The 25,009-nt window shown below is 41.8% G+C and overlaps 1 pseudogene; it reads left to right on the top strand.

The window, feature by feature from the left end:
• Window positions 1–23,431: 23,431 nt before the first annotated feature.
• On the top strand, window positions 23,432–24,803 carry LOC142427956 (WD repeat and SOCS box-containing protein 2-like; annotated as a pseudogene).
• The last annotated feature ends 206 nt before the right edge of the window (window positions 24,804–25,009 follow it).

Below are 25,009 nucleotides of genomic sequence, written 5' to 3'. Positions count from 1 at the left end.
TAGGGATCAGGTATCAGGCATCATGATAACAAATAGTCTTATCATAGTGAATGAGGGGGTGAGTGAGGAGTGGAGACCCAAAACCCATTTGTAGTCCACTGGACATCCCCTTACAGAAAGGTCTTGGGGAGCAGACAAGCCAGTCAAGGTGCGATGTAGCAATGATGAACCATACCACTTTCCTCTAGTTCCTAAATGCTTCCTCCTACCTCACTGTCGTTATCCCAATTCTACCTTACAAATCTGGCTAGACCAGAGGATGTATACTGGTACAGAGAGGAATTGGCAACACAGGGAATCCAGGGTAGATGATCCTTTCAGGACTAGTGGTGTGAGTGGTGATACTGGGAGGGTAGAGAGAGAGAGTGGGTTCAAAAGGGGAAACCAATTACAAGGATGTACATGTGACCTCCTCCCTGGGGGATAGACAACAGAAAATGGGTGAAGGGAGACATCGGACAGGGCAAGATATGACAAAATAATAATTTATAAATTATCAAGGGTTCATGAGGGAGGGAGTAGCGGGGAGGGGGAAGAAAAAAAATGAGGACCTGATGCCAGGGACTTAAGTGGAGAGCAAATGTTTTGAGAATAATGAAGGCAATGAATTTAGAAATGTGCTTTACACAATTAACATATGTATGATGGTGATAAGAGTTGTATGAGCCCCTTAAAAATGATTTAAAAAATAGTTACCACCTGCTATAGTTTATTGTGCCATCCTGGCCGATACACACAAGTAGGATTAACTGAAGGGCAGAGGGATAAATGGCTTGGTGAGCCTCACTTTGGTTGTTCTGTGCCTCAGTTTAAAGGGGTACACTACCTGTGGGATGCCTAGCCTGTGGACTGTGTCGCTGTAAGTTGAGGTTCCTTTAAGCCCACACGATTGGAATGTTCATCTCTGGAGCTGGGGACTGACAGTTGATGACAGTTGGGGACCTGCCTTACTGTTTGCTGCCTGGGTATATATAGCCCAGCTCTCTCTACAGAAGGGGACTAGCAACTGGCAGCTCTCAAGCCTTAAAGGACTGCTAGTGTCTCACTGCTTTATAATTTAACTGTTAATTTCTTGTATTATCTATCTGTATATAATTTAATGGTTTATTTCTTGAATTATATATCTATCTTTATAAATAATTACTAGCAATCTGGTTTGTCTCTCTAGAGAACCCTGTCCAATACACCACCTCTGAAGTTCAAGGGGAAGTTCTACCCTGTCCTGTGGAGCTGCTTTGAGTCAGAATAACAGTGAGTGTATAGATCATAAACTTTTCCATAAAGGCTCCTCTGGGTATACTCAAGCTCCAAACTCTTAGTTAGCAACCCAGCTCATGAATAATTTGCACCATGCAAAGACTCCCACAGCTCAGAAACTGCATCTTACCCATGGAGGAAGGGGGGCATGCAAAAGCAGATGTGGGAGGACCTGGCAACACAGCTCAGCTCAGTTTCACAGATTTTGTGATCAGAGGCCTATCATTTTATGGTCTGATGCTCATCTGTGGAAAGGGGATAATTCCTATCTGGCCTGAGTTGTTTTGGACAATTAAAAACAAGCAAGCAAGCAAGCAAACAAACAAACAAACAAATAAATAAATAACCCCACTGCCATTGAGCCCATTCCAACTCACAATAACTCCATACAGGGTTTCTGAGACTGTACATCTACAGGGAAAAGACAGCCTCCCTTTCTCCCTCAGAGAAATTAGTGAGTTTGAACCACCAACCTTTAAATTAGCAGAGCAATGCTGACACAACAGTATCACCAGAGTTCCTTTTCTGGACAAGAGGAGGCATGTAATGAACAGTCCATTTTCCTCAATGCCTGTAACTTTAGTTACCTCTGTTTCTTGGCTATATGTCATGTCATAAAACTCTCAAACTCACTGGCATCAAGTCCATTCTGACTTATGGGGACCTTATAATTCAGGCTAGAATTGTCCCTGTGGATTTCTGAGACTGTAATGCTTTATGGGTGCAGAAAACCTCATCTTTGTCCCTCAGAGCAGCTGGTAGCTTCAAACATCTGACCTTGTGATTAGCAGCCCAATAAATCAGCTCTATGCCACTAGGGCTCCTATGTCCTATAATAGGTACTCTCGAAATATTTAGGGGAGTAGGATGGGAGATTGAGACACCGAGAGGGACATTTCCACTTATAGTAGGGGTTGGGGAAGCATGGAAAAGATATGTGTATAAGCTACATTATTTGGTTTCTTTTATTCTATTTTAAACACACTATTCCCCCAAAGTACAGCAGTCTTGGGTGCTGGAACACAGACCCTGGGGCAATCATTGTGATCCACCTTCCCATGAACTCTTCCTGAGCAAAAACAGAAATAGGAAAGATAATGACTAGCATTAGAGAAACCACATTGTGGTATAACCAGTCTCAGGGAAGAAAGAAATAATAAAGACTAAAATTCTGGGTGAGTACAAAGAAACAGGTCCTGATGCTGAGATGTATTCGGCAGGGACACTCTGTCCAACTAAGTGCAGGCAGCTTCCGTTCGCAAAATAAAAAACCGGAACAGACAAAAGGCAGGAGAAGAGATCCTACTATTCTGAGAACAATGTAACTCTGAAAAGATGGCGAAGAGATGCCCTGATAGATCTTCCCATCGCTCACAATTTTTTTCAGCAAGGACAAAAACAGTACAAAGAGAAACCAGCATTTTATTGAGAAATTGAAGCAACTTTTTGAATGGAGGTTATGGCTAATCAAAAGTGGTGCTGTGTGCATCCCTGAGATTATCAATATGTAAATGCACTAGACCAAGACTTGAAGAAGGAAGGGGAGATCATAACAGTTTCCAAATGCTTGGTTTTTGCCTCATTCTTCCTGCCTGTTTCTTATATGTTTGTTTGCTGTTCTCTAGCTCAGTAGGATTTGTACTACATCCTGTGCTTTCTTTGTATAGAAATGAGACTCATTTGAGGACCACAAGGACCACCATGCACACACATGTCCAGACCTGGGTAAACCTCTATTCAATTTTGCTCCATACCCATGGACACACCTTTCACTACCCACTAGTCTATAGAACACAAATGTATCCCACACGCCGAAGTATGACTCAGGTCTCAAAACAGCTGTTCCTCTTATGCTGTTTTCCAGGATTGCCCACTGACAGCAATCTATCTAATCCCTTTGCACACTGAAAATTGATATCTAGCAGTAATGAACATCAATGTGTGAGGCAAAGGTCATGCTGGCTGTGTTGGTTAAGATGACATCTCAACTTACCCTGGCCATGTTTTTCTATGTTTGTAAGCTGTGTACTGATGTAACTTGGTAGCTGTGCAAACTGGCCATTATGTAATGATTCAGATACCCTCCAATTTTTATAAAGGATGGTCCTCTTCACCATTTTCACATACCATCAATCTTTGCACAACAACCTGGTCTTCGGAACCTAACCACCTCTACAAGTGAGGAATGGGTGTATTAATATGACCCCTCCTAAGTAAACCTCTCTCGGGCCTAGTGTATTTTGTAGCTCACAGATGATCAATCCCAATAAACATAGCATATACTGGACAATGCTTTTCCTTTCTATGATCTGGCAATCAGATAGCTAAGACAAGCCTTATAAAACATGGGTGAAAACTCACATTCTTTTTTTAATTTAATAAATCTTTTTATTGGGGCTCATACAACTCTTATCACAATCCATACATACATCAATTGAGTAAAGCACCTTTATACATTTGTTGCCCTCGTTGTTCTCAAAATTCGCCTTCCACTTGGGTTCCTGGAATCAACTCGTTTTCCTTTTTTTCCCTCCCCTTCTCTCCCCGCTCCCCCCTTCCACCTGCTCCGTTAATAGTTTATAAATAATTATTTTCTCTTATCTTACACGGCCCGGCGTCTGCCCTCACCCACCTTCCCATTGCTCATCTCCCAGAGAGGAGGTTACACATAGATCTCCAAGATCGGTTCTCCCTTTCTACAACCCCTTCCCTCCTGGTGTCGCCACTCCCACCGCTGGTCCTGAGGGGTTCATCCGTCCTAGATTCCCTGTGTTTCCAGATCCCTACTGCACCGCTTTACATCCTCTGGTATAACCAGGTCCGCAAGGTAGAATTAGGGTCATGATAACTGGGAGGGGAGGAAGCATTCAAGAACTAGAGGAATGTTTTGAGTTTCATTGTTGCTACACTGAACCCTGAGTGACTCCTCTTCTCCCCACTACCCCTCTGCAAGGGATGTCCAGCTGTCTACAGATGGGCATTGGGTCCCCATCATGCCCTCCCCCTCATTCATGGTGATGTGATTCCTCTCCCCCCCCCCCCCCGCCTATGTTGTTTGAAACCTGGTTCTCTCTGCCTTTCATGATCACACATGTTGGTGTGCTGCTTCCTTGTGGCCTTTGTTGCTTCTGGGCTAGATGGCCTCTTGTTTACTTTCAAGCCTTTAAGTCCCCGGATGCTATATCTCTCAATAGCCAGGCACCATCAACTTTCTTCACCACACTTGCCTATGGACACCTTCGTCTTCAGTGTTTATGTGAGGAAGGTGATCACACAATGATTGTTTTTGTTCCTTGGTGTCTGCTACCTGTTCTATTCAACATCTTGTATTCGCTTAGGCCGTGTGCTTCTTCTCTGTGGGCTTTGTTGCTTCCTAGCTAGATGACCGCTTGTTTGCTTTCAAGCACATTCTAATGTGAGTGTGCACACAGACACACTAAAAGAAAGCATGCTATGCTTTTTCAACTAGGTTGTACAGTATACAAACACCATTTTGAAAAGATTCTATTGAGGGAGAAATGATGTCAGGCTAAGGGTCGGTGGAATTTCAAAATGAAGCCAGGTTCTGACTTTAAGAAGCTTACAGGACAGGGCAGCAAATTTCCTGTTTGTGTTAGAGAAATTCTATCCACCGACAAGGGTATTTCCTACTGTTTTCACATGTGAGATGGATTCCATGACCTGTTGATTTAATGAATCATACCTGGTGAAGGTTATCAGATTCATAGATATACTCACTGGCACCTGAAGTGTTATCCTTAATCAAATATATGTCTCTGAAGCTCTACCAAACCTTACTTCCTACATTATGGTTGAAATGGTAAAATGGCAAGGAGTAAAGTTGGCCAGGAATAAAGAGGTCACCTCCATATGGAAAGAGGGACCAGACTTCAACCCGGTGCTCCAAGACAACCCTGTGCACAGAGACGACCACAGGGCCAGCCTCACCACGGGACACAGCATTCCTCACTGACCCATAATACCACTGGGGACAACACTAGAGAAACATGGTGGGAAATGTGCCCACTCTGAGCTCACTATGAGCAGAGGAGCCGGTGGAGCAGAGAAGTGAAGTCCCCAGGGATAGATGTGGGGCTAGGGCATGGCACCCCATCAGACTTGACTGGAAAGCATTCGTGAAGAACAGCTAATAGACACCGAGCTATCTATAGGGGTTTTGGTGTGTTGTTGTTGTAGGTATTATTATACTTTCTATTTTTGCTTCGGTGTACTCAGTCTTGTGATGGTACATAGCATGTCTACCTGGAAGGGACAGGTGGGGGAAACAAGCTGGATGAGAGAACAACAGGATGACAGTTCTGGAGGAACATGGGAGAAGGAGAGGCGGGGGAAAGGAAGTGGGTGTTAACAAACCTAGGGACAAGGGGACAACAAGTGATCCAAAATTCATGGCAAAGAGGATGTAAGAAGTCTGGCAGGGCTGGATCAAGGACAATGTAACTAAGAGGAATTTCTAAAACCAAAATGAAGGCTGAACATGATTGTGGGACAAGAGGAACGTACAAAGACATAGAGGAAAGAACTAGGAGGCAAAGGGTGGCTATAGAGATCTAAATATAGGCATATACAGATGTAAATATATTTATATATAATGAGGGGGAAATATATTTTTGTACATGTATTTATAGGTTTAGTATTAAGGAAACAGATGGACAGTGGGCCCCTGCTCAAGTACTCCCTTAACACAAGAACACTTTGTTTTAAGAATTCAGCAATCTGAGATGCTCACCTTCCTGGCACAATTGCTGAAGAAAATGGGTGCATAAGCAAAAGTAGTGAAGAAAACTAATGGTGCCCACCAGATACAGGTGTCTTAAAGGTTTGACAATAAACAGGCAGCCATCTAGCTAAGAAACAACAGAGCCCACATGTAAGAAGCACATCAGCCTACGCCGACACGATCCTGAAGATAAAGCTGGTGCATAAGCAAATGCCGTGAACAAAGTTGATGGTGCCTGGCTGTCAAAAGATATAGAATCTGGGGTCCTATAGGCTGGAAGATAAACAAGGTACCATCTAACTGAGAAACAACAAAGCCCACGTGGAAGAAGCACACCAGTCGAAGGGATCAGGTATCAGGCATCAAAGACAAGGAAAAAAATATACAGCATTGTGAATGAAGGGTATGCAGAGTGGGGACCCAGGGACCATCTGTAATTGGACATCCCCTTGCAGAATGGTTGTGGGGAGGAGACAAGCCACTCAGGGTACAGTGTACCAATGATGAAACATACAATTTTCCTCTAGTTCTTGAGTGCTTCCTTCCTCCCCACTATCATGATCCGAATTCTACCTTGCATATCCAGCTGGACTGGAGGATGTACACTGGTACAGATAGGAACTGGAAGCACAGGGAATCCAGGGCAGATGATCCCTTCAGAACCAGTGGTGAGAGTGGTGATATCAGGAGGGAGGTAGGAAAGTGAGGGAGAAAGGGAGAACAGATTACAAGGATCTACACATAACCTCCTCCCTGGGGGATGGACAACAGAGAATTGGGTGAAGGGAGATATCGGACAGGGCAAGATATGACAAAATAATAATTTATAAATTATCAAGGACTCATGAGGAAGGGGGACAAGGGAGGGAGGGGAAAAATTAGGAGCTGATACCAAGGGTTCAAGTAGAAAGCAAATATTTTGAGAATGATGATGGCAACATATTTACAAATGTGCTTGGCACAATGGATGGATGTCTGGATTGTGATAAGAGTTGTACAAGCCCCCAATAAAATGATTTAAGAAAAAATGAGACCACTAAGATTTGTCAGGCAAGCCACTTATTAATGCATTGCCTCTTAATTCTAAACCCACTGTTCTTGTTCTGTTGTATGGAACCAGATGGAGAATGCGTAAAATCAAATCGCTTTACTGAAAGCGAGACACAGGGGATGAGACCTTAGGCTCAGAGGGCCCTCCTCCCAACTTCCAGAATTCTTCATTCTGCACCTTTTATTTGACTTCTTCCTTTTTTTCTGGGGCGGGGGGTGGGGGGGTGCAAGCATTTGTTTTGGGCCATTGCTACCTCTGTTTTACAGCAGTTTTATTTTGTCTTTTAGTGATTCAATACCTCAATCCAGTAGTCAAGTTTTCATAACCATTTTCTTTTTCAAATTACTGAAGTGGTGATTGTCACAATAATTAGTGAGTTGAATATAATTGGTGTCTCATTTTAATTATTAGACAAGAGAGAAACAAGATAACTTGTCTTAATATCCCCCAGTGAGGCCAGCGTGGAGGAGCCATAGGGGTGATGTGTTGGGCAGCAGCCACTCATCAGGAGAAAGACAGGGCTTCCTAATCCCATAAAGACTCTCAGAAACTGTAGGGGTAATTCTCATCTGTTGGCATTGATCCAATTGGCAAATGGTTGAGTGTGTTGTAGAATGGGGATTTGACCCAGGCATGAAAATGTTAAGATCCAACTTTATTCATAGAAAGCAAGGTGGAAGACAAAACCTGGGATTAGAGCTAGGACACCATATTAAAGACTGCAAGGGTTCATCACAGGCTGTTGTGAAGACACGGGGAATGGAAAGAAGAAATGTAGAAGGTGAAGTCCTAAAGGCAGTGGGAAGTCTTGATGACCAAGTCTGACTACTTGTGAGCTTCATCTGTCTGCAGGAAGTAAAGAGACAGGGGACTATTGGTAGAAATTACACAGAAAATACTCTGAAGAGGGAAAAGTGGATACCCATGAGAAATGAGCTTGAACTCTCCAATAGATCCACCAGGCCACAGAGCTGTTGTAGCATGTACCTTCTGCCTCATTGGCAGGTCAGAGTTTTGGTATCCTGGTGGATAGGAGACGTCTGTTTGGGGCACCTTATTAAGATGTTGACAGAACCTGTAGAGTTCAGAGAGGAGCCGGGAGATGATTACAGGGGCTGGAGGGTTGATTTATGAGGCCAGGTGGAAAGACTGGTGCTGTTAGCGCTTGGATAAATGATAGCTGAGGGAGGCATAATGATCTCTATAAATATTTGTAGGGTGGAAGCAGTAGAAGAGAAGGGACCCATGTGATGGAATACAATATCCTCCATTTCCCTTTACTGAACTGCCAGGAAAAACTTTCTGACAGCAGCACACACCAGAGAAAAATCAGCCACGGGGGAAAGGGGGGAAGTGACAGCCCAGGATTACTTCAGACTAAGTGCCAAGAAAAATTGCAAACCGTGTTGAAGGGCATCCTCTTCCCTGATGGGGGGATTGAGGGCACAGGCCATGGTCTCACTAGGGTTGAAGTCTCCCAGTGCTGTAACTCCTGGAGTCAGTTGCTCATGGACCAGATCATTCAGAATGCTTACTATAGTTTATTACCCATTGGAATCATAGGTATTAATGTGTGATAAATATAGTTGTGCCATGCTTAAGTGTACGAGGAAGTTTCTTAGACTACATGAATACTAACAACATTTTGTCAACACTGTACATTGGATTACAACACTCCTAGTTATAACTGAGCAGGATCCCTTTTTGATTTTTGTCCTACTTTTCCTATCATTATGACATCATTCTCTTAGGTGCTATGGTACTGCTTCACAAACACTTGTTACCACAATCTTGTAGCTAAAGCAGCAGAAAGTTGGATTCGATTAGTGATTACAAAGATAGCAGCAGCTAAGCAAACAACCGCACATGCTTGTAATGGGTACAGGGAAACCACATGGTTCACAGCATTGTAGTGTAAATTGAGTAACAATGACAGCTCTGACACATGAGAAGATGCAAAAAGTAAATTAGCATAGAACTTTAGCCTCGTTGGTATCCTGATACCCATGAACTGGTTGATAGAAAGTGTTTTTGTTGTTCTAACTAACTACAAAGATATGTTTTAATGTGATACCTTTCTGCTGAAACATTATAAAATTTTCTATAGATAATCCTCCGGGGCACATCCCTCTGACAGTGTCACCCAAGGTGGTCTCCAACCTCCATGCCCCTCTAATGACAATGGACAAGCCACACTTGGGGCCAAGGGCTCATCTTCCTCTCCACCCTACTCATTTCTGTCCCCTTTGTGTTAGTCGGATTTCTTCACACTGAATGTCCTCTACCAGCCTGACTCCACCCATGGCCTGTCTGCGTTGAACGAGGGCTTCCTGGAAGCCACACAACGACCCAAGCAATGTGGATCCTAAGACCAGGTGACAATGACTTTCCTCAAGCATGTCTGAGTGGAGCCATCAGGTAAATCCCTAAGTACTGTGTAAGGACTGCAGTTACAGATGTCTGTCGGGCATACTTTAGCGGCCCGGAGGGAAAGGGCATGATCTTCAGTGGGCAGGGCGGTGATAATTCCTGCAATGTGATGAAGTGGGACTTTGCCTCAGGCCTGAAAAGAGAAGTGGTGTCAAAACTGCCTGTGGGTTCCTGACACTCTTTGATGACAACCCCCCTCCCCATTCATGTACTTACGACAGTGACTAAAAGGACTAAGTTTCCCCTTCTGCACGAACTTGATGAAAGTCCACACATATCCTCTCCAACGTCCTGGTTGGTTGGTTTGTGTTTTGTCTCAGGATGAGATTAACTAGACCCAAGACAGACTTTTGCTGTGCAGCTCACTGACTGAAATTTCCACTGATTGTAAAAACAATCCCAATTGTGAATCATCACCTGTAACCTGTGTGCACCTCCCTATAAAAGTCCAAGGCAGAGTCATACACACAACACACACACAAACAGACACACACACACACACACACCTGCAGAGACACTCTGATCTTTCCCTGTTACAGTCGTCTGAAGGAAATCAGTTCCCCTCCTTGTTCAGTGCCTATCTTTTACAAAGGACTGTGAAGTGTGAATCACTGATAAGAAGGACAGGAAGTGCCATACAGAGGGCAATGTCATGGAAAGAAGCACCTCACATGCAGTCTTGAAGTCTAAGACAGTAGAACATGGGAGTGCCACCACAGGTATGTTTGACTGAAGGGCATGTCTCGGGAGAAATGAGGTATTAGACTATGGGACCATCATTTTGTTAGAAGACGTAATCCTATCCAAATATCTTTTCTAACTCAGTTTTCTTGCTATGAAGAGGAAGAAGGAGAAGGAGAAGGAGGAGGAGGAGGAGGAAGAGGAGAAGGAGGAGGAGGAGGAGGAGGAGGAGAAGAAGAAGAAGAAGAAGAAGAAGAAGAAGAAGAAGAAGAAGTAGAAGAAGAAGAAGAAGAAGAAGAAGAAGAAGAAGAAGAAGAAGAAGAAGAAGAAGAAGAAGAAGAAGAAGAAGAAGAAGAAGAAGAAAGTAATGCCTAACTTGTTTGTGAAATCTTTAATGAGAAGTAAATAAATAAATTTGAGCAAAATTTCTGACACATCAAAGATGCTCAGTAACCGAGTAGTTGGGCCAGGCTGGGACTTTGCATTGGAAGGTGAAACCATAAAACTCTGACCATCAAGTTGATTGTAACTCATGGCGAGCTCTTGTATGTCAGGGTAGAACTAACTCTTCATAGGGTTTTCAGTGGCTGTTTTTTTCAGAAGTGATTGTTAGGCCTTTTATTGGAGACCCTTCTAACTTCACTGAGAGTTGACACCCCAAAGGGACTCCATGTGGTAGGTAGAAAAAAACACTTATGATTGGTTTAGTAGTGCTCCTACCAGTCCCTATCACATTGAACCTTCAATATATATTGTTGCCAAGTGAATCCGAAACCAGCACAGATGGATGTACAGAGCTTGGTGTGTCCGCTGTGAAGAATTCCACCCTGGGTGCTCCACGGTGGGTCCAACTTCTCACAATACAATAAAAATATGCCAAGTTTGAGATGAGAACTTTACCCTGACACTAAAATCTCAGAGCTGGTGGATTAGATTGCGTCTCTTAAAGCTTTGGCAAAAGTCGCTGGGTTGTGCAAAGCCAGGCAGCTCCATGGGAGCGCTGGCTGTGGGATATGTAACTCTGACCTTGTGGTGGAGGCCAGTCCTAGAACTCTCCTCCCTCTCCCCCCTGCATCACGACATGTGCCAGCTGCAGTTCGTATGAACAGTGGATTACAACCAATCAAACCTATGCTCTTCCCACTAATTCTGACTCATAGTGACTCGCAAGACCAACTACAAACCCCCCTGAAGACTCCCAAGGCTGCAATCTTTATGGACACAGATTGCCAATGCGTTTTCCCGCAGAGGCACTGGTGGTTAACCACTGCACCCCTAGGAATTTGGAGGGATAAAAACAGATTTCCCAAACCCGACTGTATCCACTGCAACATAATTTTCAAATGTTTAATGGAACAGAAATTTTTATTTTAGCAGACATTTATGGGCCTAACTGGCATCCTGTGGAAGGAACAGAAACCTGGTGGGGAGAGATAGCATTTATAGGAATCATATTATTTTTATCATAAGATTAGGGCACTCAGTGCTTTCCTCCCTGAAGGCCTCTTTCTCCTGGCCCCAGCCACGAAAAACAAGCGATTATAGATGGGAGCTTCTGCTGTACAAAGCCCCAGCTCCGTTCACCCTCTGCCACTGCGATCAGGGCGCCAGAGAGCCCATTATTTAATGCTAATGTATGTTTTTCCACCGCCTGGCTTTGTGAGATCCAGATTCTTGGCGCCACCAACTCAGGCATGGGCCAAAGCAATAAAGAGGAGACGATTCTTCATTATCATCCCTGGAAGCTACTCGGTGACAAGGAGGGGAGAGCTGCTGGGGTTTATTTGTGTTTCTTTCTATCATCAGGAAGCGTGTCCTGAAATGGTGACTGTAGTGACTATCAGCTGCATCTCCTCGAATCCCATGCCCATTCAACCCCTGTATTTGCCTGAACAGACTAAAGCGGTGAGGGATTAAAAATTTGTGAAGGAACAATGGACCACTGGCCATTAGTATTTTTTTTCCCTTTACATCCTTTTTCTTTTGATTCCCACCATCATCTCCATAACCTTCTCTTGCTTGCTTTTTCCTTTCCCCATATCTCTGTGTCAACTGCTGCATTTATTTTTCAGGCATAGAAAAATCCTGGCTTTAAAATTAGGGTTTCCCAGTAACTGTAATAAGCTGTGTGAATGTGAATAAAATTAATCAGGCAGAGCTGTAGTTTCTTCCCTGGTGGAAGTTGGCCTGAGGTCTTCCTAGCTCCTCCAAAGATTATGGAAATAAAATTCCATGTATATCCTATGTAACCTCTGCACCCATGACTTTAGAACGCAGTAGATTTAGAGCCTTTGTTACTGTTTTTTTAAGTGCCATCGAGTCAATTCTGACCCATCGTGACCCTATACACAACGATCTGAAACACCTAACAACCATCTGTCCTGCACTATCCTCACACACATTCCCATGCTTGAACTCATGATGCAGCAATGGCATCAATGTATCTCGTTGAGGGTTTTCCTTTCCTTTTCTTTTTTGCTGCCTTTGCACTTCATGAAGTATGATGTCCTTCTTCTGGTATTCGTCTCTTTGACAATATGTCCAAATTATGAAGTCCAAGTCTGGCCATCTTTGCCTCTGGTCGCTCTTCTTGCAAGATAGACTTGTTTTCCATACTGGCAGCACATGATACTTTCCATATTCTTCCCCAGCACCCCAATTCCAATGCATCAATTCTTCGTCAGTCTGCCTTATGCAATGTCCAACTTCCACATGCATGTGAAGCAATGGAAAGCATCATAGTTTTGGTTAAAGTAGAGTTCAAATAGAAACTATTTATTTTACTACTTCACATCTGACAAAACAGTGCAGTTATGTTTAAGAGTCTGGCAGTAGACACTTTAAAAAAAATTAATTGCATAATCCCATACACACCTAAAAAAAGATCCTTTTAAAAAATGAATGGTGTTTTAGCATTTGCACTAAAGCTGATCCTTCTCCTGGGCATCATGAATAGACAAATGTTGTGGATCCAAAGGAACACTGAACCAGTGTTTGAGAAGTTAAACATGCTTCCAGAAAAGTAGGCTCTTAAGTGCATCCAAATCCAGATATACTTTTCCCATTGTAAAGGTGGACAAAGAAGCTTTGAATATTAGGTTGACATGGAAGATAAAGTCAAGTGTATAGTCTATCCTTCCACCTTGGTTCCCATCCTGTTTTGTTCCTAATATTGTTGACTTCTATCGGGGCTTACAGCCCTGCAATACACTCCCTGGCTCAGAAACCCACAGGAAAGCAGCCTCAGTTCTTTTCTGTCTGGCTCTCGTGGTGAAAACTGTACCTCTTGGAACTTGTGAACATATCACAGATGCTGAACAGGTGAACTTTAAAAGCGGAGTCCATCTGAACAATCTGTCAGGCTACCGGCTACAAAAAGCCATTTCTGACTCCAGCCGGAATGACTGATTACTTTGATAACAAATTAAAACAAGCTTGGAAATTGGAAATTACTAGAATTAAGCTATCTCCGATGAATGACTGAGCTCCCCACTTCAGTACGTTTTCTTCTATATTAGCCATAAACATGAGCTCTTCATTAATAGAAATTGGTTCATTGCTACTGGCCACAAGGGGAATCTATTGGATGTAGCTCTAACTTCCAACCTGATCAAGAAGACAACTTGTTCTTAATGTGAGTGCTTTCTTGGGAACTTAAAAATTCTTCATGTTCCCTTTGGCTTCTTGTGTATGAAGCCAATTGTAATGTTCAACTTTTAAATGTTCGAATATTTTCTCTGTGTGGGATGTTTATGGCACCAAATAATTTCTGGATGATTACTGTTTTTAATAACCATCTAATTACCATATTAATCAGAAATGTCCTTTTGGCTTATGGAAGGCACCAAGGGACAGAGGTAAGAAACAAAGATATCTCTGTTGCCAACCACTTGCACAAAACTTCTGAGCTTACTGTTCAGAAGATACAGAGAGGGAAGCACTGCTAAGTCACAAACACAATCCTTGCCAAGAAGGTGGTCTGGCCTCCTGGCTAAGGAGTTGTTGACAGTATTCCAAATGCGGCATGCTTGATGTGACCTCCCAATTTCCTATATATCCTAAAACACATCATCGAATCTTCCTGGGATTTGAATTTGTAAGGTGACAAATGTTGTCATTTGGTGATCATTCTATTCAGATATTTCTCTGTCACTGCACTGTCTGTTTCTGGTCCCCTGAGCTTTATGTGATGACCTTCCAAGGAGATGATATAGAGGGGTTCATAGTATAAAGAGATTGTGATTTTTCTTCTTCTTTGTCCTCGCCTTACCACGCTTTCATTTCATCAGGTGACCTTGGCCATTTCTTTATCTAGCAAGGTTTGTTTAAATCTCAGTGGCCACTTTCCTTGCCCCCACTTCTCTCTCTCTCTCTCTCTCTCTCTCTCTCTCACACACACACACACACACACACACACACACCCCTGAGGTGATTTGTCATCAGATGGCCACATATAGAAATGATAAAGCTAATCTATTTCTCCATCACCCACACTTTTGGTGAGAAAGTGTGTGTGTGTGTGTGTGTCTCAACATGAGCATTTGTATTTATTTGTGTCTAACAAAATAATGAAAAATAACCAGTGATGATTTTTCCAAAGCAGTGGGTGTTTTATTACTGAAACTGTGCCCATATTTTTTGCATCTGATGAGACTATTTTCTTGCTTCTCTTTCATACTAAACTTGATAGACAGGCCCCTTTTTAATGTACAAATAATCTTTATGACCCTTGTAAGGAGGTCTGATGACACTCAGCTGAGTAATGTACCAGAACTGAAATTTCCATCTACTTAGTGCTTTGCACAGAGGTTTTGATGAAGTCACTGTCACCTGCTATTAACTTAATATCAAGTCTTAATAGGGTCCCTTTCTTACCATCTCCACGCTGTTGGGGTCCAAATTAATTACTAAGTAAAAATTCTGCCACATAAATCCTCACTTCACAGGGAGGGAAGAGAGTTTCTAACCTCATTTGAAAGCTCAGAGTGCAGCCTGTGAAAGATTTGCCTTTAAGCTATGTCTGTGGACGTCTGGGTATCAGGGAGGAAGTCAGAGCATCTGGACAGTGGGGCCACTTCCTCATGCTCAAGTCCTGTCTCTTCCTCAGTGTTATCTTTATTCTGAAAAAAAAATCACTGGACTTAGGGTCTAAGGGGGCTGGGTAAGCACCTGGAGCATAGGGTATTTGGAGGGGGGAGGGGAAATGAAACCCTTATGCTTAATTCTATAATGGTGGGTACACGACTTTATATATTTGTCCAAATCCAGAGGACTGTACAATATAAAGAATAAACTCTAAGGCAAACAAGGGTCTTCAGTTACTAGTACAACATCAATATTTGCTCATGAGTTAAAGCAAACGGGCCACCTTAGGGCCAGAGGTGCATGATAAGGGATGTGGGGAGTGAAAGTAGAAAGGAACTCTGAAAGGGATTCCAGTGTTTGTAGGAAAATTCCTTTATCTTTTTAATCAATTTTCCATAAACTTGTTGATGTACCCTCCCATCTGGGAACTCTGCACTCTCCGCACAGTGTTTCTTTCCATGTAAAACGTTTCTAATCTATAGTCCATTTGATGTTTTCCTATCATTAGGTATTTCTTGTAAGGCTCTAGGAGCAATGGACAGGAATAACCAAATATTGTTTTAAAATGATGTATTCTTTAAAATTTAAATATTCAAAATAGGATATAAAAATAATCTCTTCTGATCTTGATAGACTGTGGTTAAAAAAAAGCTTGGGGTATATTTTATTGTGATTTTGATGAAAATTTGCTGGAGAAAATTAATTTCTCATTCAATAATTTATACATATTTTCTTTTTGATATTAATTTCAATTCCCTCAATGAAACAGCCTTTATCGCACATTCCTCTCTGGATTCGTGGTTTCCATTTTCCCTGTCCTTTCGTGTGTGGGGGCAAGTGCTGCCCTTTCGGTCTCATACGGCTGCTCATTCTGGGGAGCACAATTCTCAAGGCTGGTACAGTTCACTTTCTAAACGTGTGTGTTGTTGCAATGAAAGGTGATTTCTGGGGCCATGCTCAGTTCCAAGTATGAAAGGTTCCTCAGGGCCATAGCCTCCAGGGTTCCATTGTCTCCCTCAGACCGGTCAGTTGGATTTTCATGATTTTGAATTTGGGTGTACATTTTTCTTATATGCCCTCCAGAGCCTTCTCGTTCAATCCTGATCAGAGAGGTCCATTTTAGTAACTAGGCACTTGGTGAGTAGAGACTTGGGTTTGTGTGATACATTAGTACTTTGGGCTTTTTTTCCCATTAAGTATTTATTCATTTGCTTTTCTTTTTTCTGATGGCAACAGAACACAATTGCATCTTACATGGCCGCTTTCAAGTTTTAAAGTCCCAGGCACTACTCATCAAATCTTGATGTAGAACATTGTCTTTATAAATGATGTTATGACAATTGACAACAATGTTGCTATGGACTATGGCCTCAAGATCTCAAGTCCAGTAATTCAATCCCTCAAGGCATTTGCCTATGACTAAAAAGTTGTTGTGGCATATATTCTATCAAAACTTAAATGTACTTATAAGTATACATGTACACCTGTTCAGCTAACTTACCTAGCTATGTATCCACTTGTAAATTTGATCGGTCATTACTGTTATTTCCAGATTGTGTGTGTAGTTTTGTTTTCCATTGTTACCTCCCAGTGTCTTTCTTAATCTTGCTCACATTATACTGATCTCTCTCTCTCTCTCTCTCTCTCTCTCTCTCTCTCTCTCTCTCTCTCTTGTGCCTTGCCTTTCCCTTCACCCAAGTTAATACTTGTCAGACAACTAATTAATCAGTTCCCTCCTGACCCCTGCCACCCCTAAGAGCCATAAAAAATATTTCTTTCTGTGAATAAACTTTTTCTTCATTTTTTTTATTTCCCCACCCATTGACACTGAGTCAACTCCAGCTCATAAAGTCCCTCTAGGAGTTTCTGAGGCTGTATATCTTTACCAAAGCACACCGCCTCCTTTTGCCCAGGATGGCTCTCCACCATCAAACATGCAGTTGGCTGTCATCTGATTACCTGACAATGCCACCAGGACTCCCTTTTATAATAGTGATCTCATAAAATATGTATCCTTTTGTGATTGGCTTATTTCACTCATCATTATGTCCTCCAGGTTTATTCATTTTGTGAAATGTTTCTCAGATCCACCACTATATTTTAATGTTGCTTAGTATTCCATTGTGCGGATGTACCATCATTTGTTTATCCGCTCATTCCTTGATGAGGACCTAAGTTGCTTCCATCTTTTTTGCTATTGTGAATAATACTGCGATGAATCTGATTGTGCATATTTCTGTTTGTGTCATGATTCTTATTTCTCTGGAATATATTCCTAATAGTTGGTTTGCTGAATTATATGGTACCTCTAGTTCTAAATTTTTAAGAAAGCCCATGCCATATGTGTTAGTCTGGGGAGATTAGAGAAACAAATCCATGGACACACATGTGTATAAGAAAGAGATTTATATACAAGAACAATTGAACATTGAGAAAACATCCCAGCCCAGTCCAGATCAAGTCCCTTAGTCCGATATTAGTCCATATGTCCTCTTCAGACTCACGAAACACATACAATGACACCGAATGCAGAAGATTGCAGACCAGTGGAGCTTTGGATCCAGTGGCATTGGAAACATCTCAGCGCTGGCAGGGGTCTCTGCATGGCTTCTCCAGCGCCCAGGGCTGCATCAGGGTGGGTCCATGAGTCTTGTCAGTTATTATGTCTCCCAGGGTGTGAGCAGAGTCTCCCACCTCCAAAGAGGAAATTACCAGAATTCTCAGAATCCTTAGGGGAAGGCTATGCCCACACAGAAGCCTCATTGTCTATGACCTGATTGACAGGCTAGACTTCACCCCTACACGCGCAATCCTTAAATTGACAATTATATAATTTCCACACCATATTCCACAGTGGTTGTCTTGTTTTAAAGTACCATTAGCAGAGAACAAAAGTTCCATCCTCCATACACCTTTGCTAGCACTTTCTGTTTTCTATTGTCAGGGTGAAATGAGGACTCACTGTTGTTTCCATATGTTTATTTCTCAAGGCAACTGATCTTGAACATCTCAATGTATTTGAGAATTCAAAAACATTTTGGAAAATCCCCAATTTTTCATTTCATTTTCTCCTCGACCTTTTTGGGACTTTATCATTTTGTCAGCTGCCTAAATATATTCTTGGGTGAAGTGTCTGCTCCTATCCTTTAATTAGATTCTTTGGTTGTTGTTGTTGTGGAGATGTTACAGTTTTCTATAAATGTTAGCTAGGCAGTAGCCCTTTGTTAGATACATTGTTGCTGTCTTTTCCCAGTCTGTAGATTTTCCTTTTACTCTGGGAGAAATCCTTCTGCAGACAAACTACTGAAGTTTTAGGATCCTCAACTTCTAGCCTATCTTCGACTTCTGCCCTTTTAGTTACATTTGATACACTATGTCATCAATTGGAGTCCTTGAGTTTGCCTTTATTTTTTGTCATTGATCTTTATGCTTTCAAGGGTTACATTTAGGTCTTTGATCCATCTTCAGTTAGTTTTTATTTGTGGAATGTGGCATTGTTTCATTTTTCGGCAAATAGATGTCCAGTTTTGTTGACACCATTTATGAAAGAGACCAGCTCTTCCCCGCAGAATGAGTTTGGGCCCATAATCAAAGATAAGCTGTCAACAAGCCGATGGTCTTCCTTCCAGGTTCTCAGTTCTAGTGCATTAATCTGCATCCTTTTCCGTATACTGGAACCAGGCTGCTTTGGCTCCTACAGCTGGATAGTCAGTTCTAAGAGTGAGAGATGATGGTCCCTACTTTGTCCTTATTCATAGGCTTTTGCTTTTCTGCAATCCAATTTCTTTCCACATAAACTGGTAATTAGCTCCCCTCCTCCCCCTATCCCTTTAAAGAATGTAAATGGAATCCAGTTTGGGATAGTGGTGGATATATAGATAATTTTAGGCAGTTTGAAATTTTACAATATTAACGTTGCCTATTCATGAGTATGGTGTGTTCTCAAATTTATGTAAAGCGTTTTTTTTTCTTTTTTTACATCATGGTTATTCCTACATATTTTATTTTTTGGTGGCTACTATTTGATAGCAGTGGTATTATTTTCTTTTTCAGAATTTTTTTTTTGGTGTCGAGGAATTTAATAAAGTTTTCTGTTTAGTTTAGATCTTGTAGCCTGCCACTTTGCAAAATCATTCTATTAGATGCAGATGCTTTCTTTTAGAATCTCAGGAGTTTCTATGTATCAAATCATAGCATCTGAAAATAGCAACAGATTTATTTATTTATTATCATTTTGGATGCCTCTTGTTTCCCTCTCTTGCCTTAATTCTCTGGCTAAGACTTCTAGGACAAGTGACGGTAAAGGGCACACTAGCCTGGTTCCTCTTCTCAAGAAATGCTTTAAATCTCTCTCCATTGAGAATAATGTTGACTGAGAGTTTTGTGATATACCTCAATTATGTTAAAATTTTTCTTTCTATTCCTATTATGCCAAGAATTTTCATTAAGAAACTGCTTCGAATTTTATCAAATATCTTTCTGCACTCATTAAAATAATCATGTTTCTTTTCATATGTTATATTTATGTGTCAGAATACATTAATTGGTTTTCTAATGTTAAACCATCTTTTATACCTGCAATGAAAATCATGACATATTTTAAAAACATAACTCGGATTATATTAGCTAGAATTTTGTTGGGAATGTTTGCATATACATTCATATAGGATATTATGTTGTGTGGTTTTATTTATTAGTGGTATCTTTGCTTAAACTTGATCCAAGAATTATTCTTGTTTGTAGGAAGAATTCAGGAGTAATCATATCTTTTCTGTGCCCTTCAAAAACATAAGTACAATTAGTCTCAAATCTTCTCTGAATGTTTGGTAGAATTCCTCAGTGAAGTCATCCAGAATAGGATTTTTATGCTATTTTTTGGATTTTCTAGTTTTGTTTTTACGTTTTATATCTGTTTCTAGTTCATATATCAATACTGTCTGTTCAAATGTCCATCAGTCTGGCTTCATCAGGTGATTTTCTAATTGGCAGGAGTGCAGCTTTTCACAGTATTCTCTTAGGATTCTACTTCCATTGTCACGTCACCCATGTGATGTCTCTTCTGTCTTACTTGCATCTCCTCTCTTTTTCTTTGCTAATTTTGCCAATCGTTTAATTTGCCAATGATTAATTTATTAACCATTTCAAAGAACCAAATTCCAATCTTGATTGTGTCTTTAGCTTTTATGCTTTACATTTAATTTTTGTTTTATTATTTTATCTCCTTTATTCTGGTGAGTATGGGATGTTTTGCTAATTCATTTGTAAATTTTTGGAAATATGTAGTTTCTTCCTTTTTGATGTGTCCATTCGTTGGATAAATGCTGACATCTCAGTAGGTTTTGGTAGCATGTGTTCCATTATCTTTTCATTATGTAATTTAAAATATATATATTTACTCTATTACCCAGTATTTTAAAGCAGGGTGTTAATGCATTCCATGCATTTGATTTTTTTTCTCCTTACTATTTCTGTTATTCATTTCTAATTTTATAGCTTTATATTCCAAGAAGTTTCTTTTTAATTTGTTAGGACTTGCTTCATGGCATAACATAAGATCTATTTTGAAGAATAAAACATGTTCATTGGAAAATAATATGCACTTTTCTGTTGTTGTGTGGGGTGTTCTGTATATGTCTGCGTGGTCAAGTTGGTGAATAGTGTTTTTAAATCTCCGATGCTCTCTTGAGTTTGTTTCTCATTCTGTTCTTCAACCAAAGGGATAAGTTAAAGCTTCCTACTATTACTGTGAATTGCCTGTTCTCTAAAAACTTTTATTAGAGCTTGTTTTATGCTGTGTACAGTTGTTTTGTTAGATGCATAGATATTTATTATGGTTATATATTAGATTGACCTTTTAACGTTTATATCATGTAATTTCTTGACTTTTATCCTGGTTCTTTCCACAAAGTCTATATCATCAGAGATTAATATTGCCACTTCGGCTCTATCTGGTTGCTGTTTGCTTAGCATATTTTTCCCAATCTTTGATTTTTAGCTCATTTTTACCTCTGTGACTAAGGTGTGTCTTTTGTAGGCAGCATATTAGTGGGTCATGTTATTCAGTCTACCACTCTGTCTCTTGACTTGTGTATTTAATCCATTTACATACAATGTACTTATCAATAGGTATTAATTTACTGCTCCCATTTTGTTTTTCTTTGTGTGAAGGTGGGTGTACTGGTGATTTGTTTTTGCTCTATCTTTTTTCCTGGGCTTTCTTTGTATTTCCTTTGTGATGCTTATTTTGCATTTACTGAGTCTTAATAACAATTTATTTTATTTTGCTAAGAACGTTTATTAATTTTTGTTGTAAATAACATAAAAATTGCATTTAGTTTCCTAAATTTAAACCAATATTTTTCTATTTGGTATTGCTTTAACTTCCTCCCCACATGATTTCCTCTTTTTATTTTATGGTTGTTGCCATTTAAAGATGGACTCCTCTGATTTTCTACTTTCAATCTTATACTTTAGTTTTGAAAATTTCTGATCAGAGTTGGTTTCCAGGTGCTGTTGTCCTAAATCTTAATCTTTGATTGTCATATGACATTGGTTTTCTACCTCAACGAATCCCATTTCCATTTTTTGTAAGATTATTCTTTTTTTAAAGATAATTTTATTGAGTGTTTTGCAGTTCTTCTAGCAATCCCTTCATCAATTGTATGAAGAATATTTATATATATATAGTCATAATCATTTTATGAACATTTATCTTTGATCTCTTGGTATCAGCAATTTTTTCTTCATCTCCTGCCCTACCTTCCCACCCTCATGATCCCTTGATAAATTATAAATTGTTATTTTTTTCATATCTTTTGCAGTGACCACTGTCTCCCTTCACCCATTTTTCTGTTGCTTGTATCCCTCAGGGGAGCGGTGATATGTATCAATCATTGTGATCCATTCATTCTTCCTCCACTTCTTCCCCCACCTTCCCCCTAACCTCCTAGTATTGTATGTCTATTCCCATTTCTGTTCCTGAGGGGATTCTCTGACCTGGATCCTTGTGTTGGGGGCTCTTATCTGTCCCGTGCACATGCTCCATCTAGCCAGAACTGAAAGATCGGACTGGGGTCATGATACTTGGGTGATGGAGGGGTGGTGAGGAAGCCTCAAACAACCAGAGGAATAGTGTGTGTTTCATCAGTGCTATAATATGCCCTGGTTGACTCATCTCTTTCTTGTGACCCTTCTGTGAGGGGATGTCCTATTGTCTACAGATGGGTTTGGGGTCTCTGCTCTGACACTACTCATTCACAACAAGATGTTTTGCTTGTTTGTTTTGGATCTTCTGATGCCTGTTGCCTGATCCTGTTGACACCTCATGATTACACACACCTCACTGTGTACTTCTTCCTGGTGGGCTTGCTACTTCTTTGGTTTATGGCTGCTTGTTTAACTTCACGTCTTTAAGACCACCAACAGTATATCATTTAATGGCCCCAGACCATCAGTTTTCTTCACCATATTTGCGTATACACCCATTTTGTCTTGAGCAATCATATCAGGGGGATGGGCGTCAAAGAATGCCAGGCTCTTAGAATCAAGTGGTCTGTTATTTGAGGGAGGGCTTGAGCAGAGGCCCCAAGTCCATCCACTTCATCAATGTATTTCCATATTAAGATATGCAAATAGGCCAATACCTATATTTAATTAATTAATATATTCACATATGTACATGCCTGTGTTTATACCTCTAGACAAAGCTTTGCTTCTTAGATCTTTCCTATGTTTCCTTTTGTCTTCCTCCTGTCCCAACATCAGACTCACCTTTCTTCTGCCTGTAAGTACTTCCTCTCAGCTTGATTGCTATTGCTCGAACTCCACCAGGATATCTACATCCTCTGTGTTGTTGATTTTAATTCCCTGGTTGTTCCCCTGTCTATTGGGTTTTTTTGCTCACCACTCCTTTCCACCACCTCCTCTGCATGAATCCCTCTGGAAGCATCAGTCTAGTTGCTTTCTTCTCAGCTTGTTTCCCATGCCTATCTTATATAGGTAGGCAAAAGAACAATAATGGAGACAAAGCAAAAATAAAACAAAAGGGGGAAGCAACTGATGGCCTCTCAGGGTGGTGGCACAGCTGAGGCAGTGGTGGGGCAGGGGCCAGCATGGGGGTAGCATGAGGGCCCACGGCCCAGGGAATTGAGGCGCCCTCCACCTGTCGCAGAAGCAGCATGTCCTCCATGGAGGCTGGAGAGGAACCACTGCTGCTGGCCAAATTCAAGCCCAGGTGCCCCCACCAGTTTGACTGCAAGTCCAGCTGTGAGAGCTGGAGTGTCACCTTCTCCCTCATGACTCCTGGTTTCCCTGGTCTCAAGGACACTGTATCCTCAAGCTGATCCCCTGGCTTCTGGAAGAACAGTTCATCCCCAAAGGGTTTGAAACCAAGAGCTGAAGCAGCAAAAATAATCCCAAAGGATAAGGCAGCCCCCAAGAGAAGACCCTGGACTGTGGTCAGATTGTCTAGAGCTTGACTTTCAGCCCGTGGCCCTCCCCATCCAGCAGGAGGCTCTGGGCACGCCACCATCCCCAAGTGCCGGATGTCTCATGGCTGATCCTGGCCACAGGACTGAATGATGGGCAGATCAAGATTTGGGAGGTGCAGACAGGGTTCCTGCTTTTGAATCTTTCAGGCCATCAAGATGTCGTGAGAGAGCTGAGCTTCACACCAATCGGCAGTTTGATCCTGGTCTGTGCATCCTGGGACAAAACTGTTCGCATCTGGGACCTGAGTAAACATGAGTGAACTTGGACAGAGGGACTGTGTTTGGAAGAAGAAATGGACACCCGGAGAGTTTATGTCAAGGCATATGTCCTCGAGCAGGCAAAGGCACTGGATTTTACCCAGAGCCAGCACTTCCTTAGCCCTCCACAGCCACACGACGGGGTGTGTCCTCTTAGGAATGAGCCTGACGTGTCACTTGTAAACAGATCCAGGTGTTATCAGGCCACCTGGGTTACTGCTGCTCCATCTCCCCAGACTGGACTGCAGCATGCTGTGCTCTGCAGCTTGAGAGAAATCTGTCTTTCTCTGGAGCATGTGATCCTACACACTAATCTGGAAGCTTGAGAGCTACCAGAACAATGTCGTCTCTTGGGACTTCTCCCCTGACTTGGCCTTGCTTATCACAGCTTCCTAGAACACCAACGTGATCATGTGGGACCCCTACACTGGCAAGAGTCTGCAGTCACTCCACCACTCCCAGCTCAACCCCCCTCCCCTCCCATGGATAACAGCGATGTGCACATCAACTCGCTGAGATCCTTGTGCTTCTCTTCAGAAGGCCTGTACCCGGCCACAGTGGCGAATGACAGGCTCCTCAGGATCTGGGCCCTAGAACTGAAAGCTCCCGTCGCACCTTGTTCATACATGGCGAAGTGATTGCCACAGAGACAAGAGATGGCCACGTCCAGTTCTGGGCCGCTCCAAGGGTCCTCTCTTCACTGAAGCACTTCTGCCATAAAGCTCTCTGAAATCTCCTGACCACTTTCGAAGTCCTAGCCCTGCCAACATCTAACACGATGAAAGAGTTCCTCACATACAGGACTTTCTAAGCAGTCTGCTGGGGAGTCTTAGCTTGCTTACGTTGTTCTTCCTGGCCAGGCAATCGCTGGCCTGTGGGCCAGACAGCTGGTCTTGGTTGGAAACATAAATCCAGTTTGAGATTGTGAATAGAATGTAGCAAATGCAGATCATAGGGCTCAGCCCTACTTGGGCCTTTTCTCTCCTACCTCTGAACTCCACCCACTCTCCCCCAGAA

This window comes from Tenrec ecaudatus, chromosome 15 (genome assembly GCF_050624435.1).
Source record: "Tenrec ecaudatus isolate mTenEca1 chromosome 15, mTenEca1.hap1, whole genome shotgun sequence".
In the NCBI taxonomy this organism is placed as follows: Eukaryota; Metazoa; Chordata; class Mammalia; order Afrosoricida; family Tenrecidae; genus Tenrec; species Tenrec ecaudatus.
Note: the sequence above shows the minus strand (reverse complement) of the source record. Positions and strands in the feature narration are given on the sequence as shown.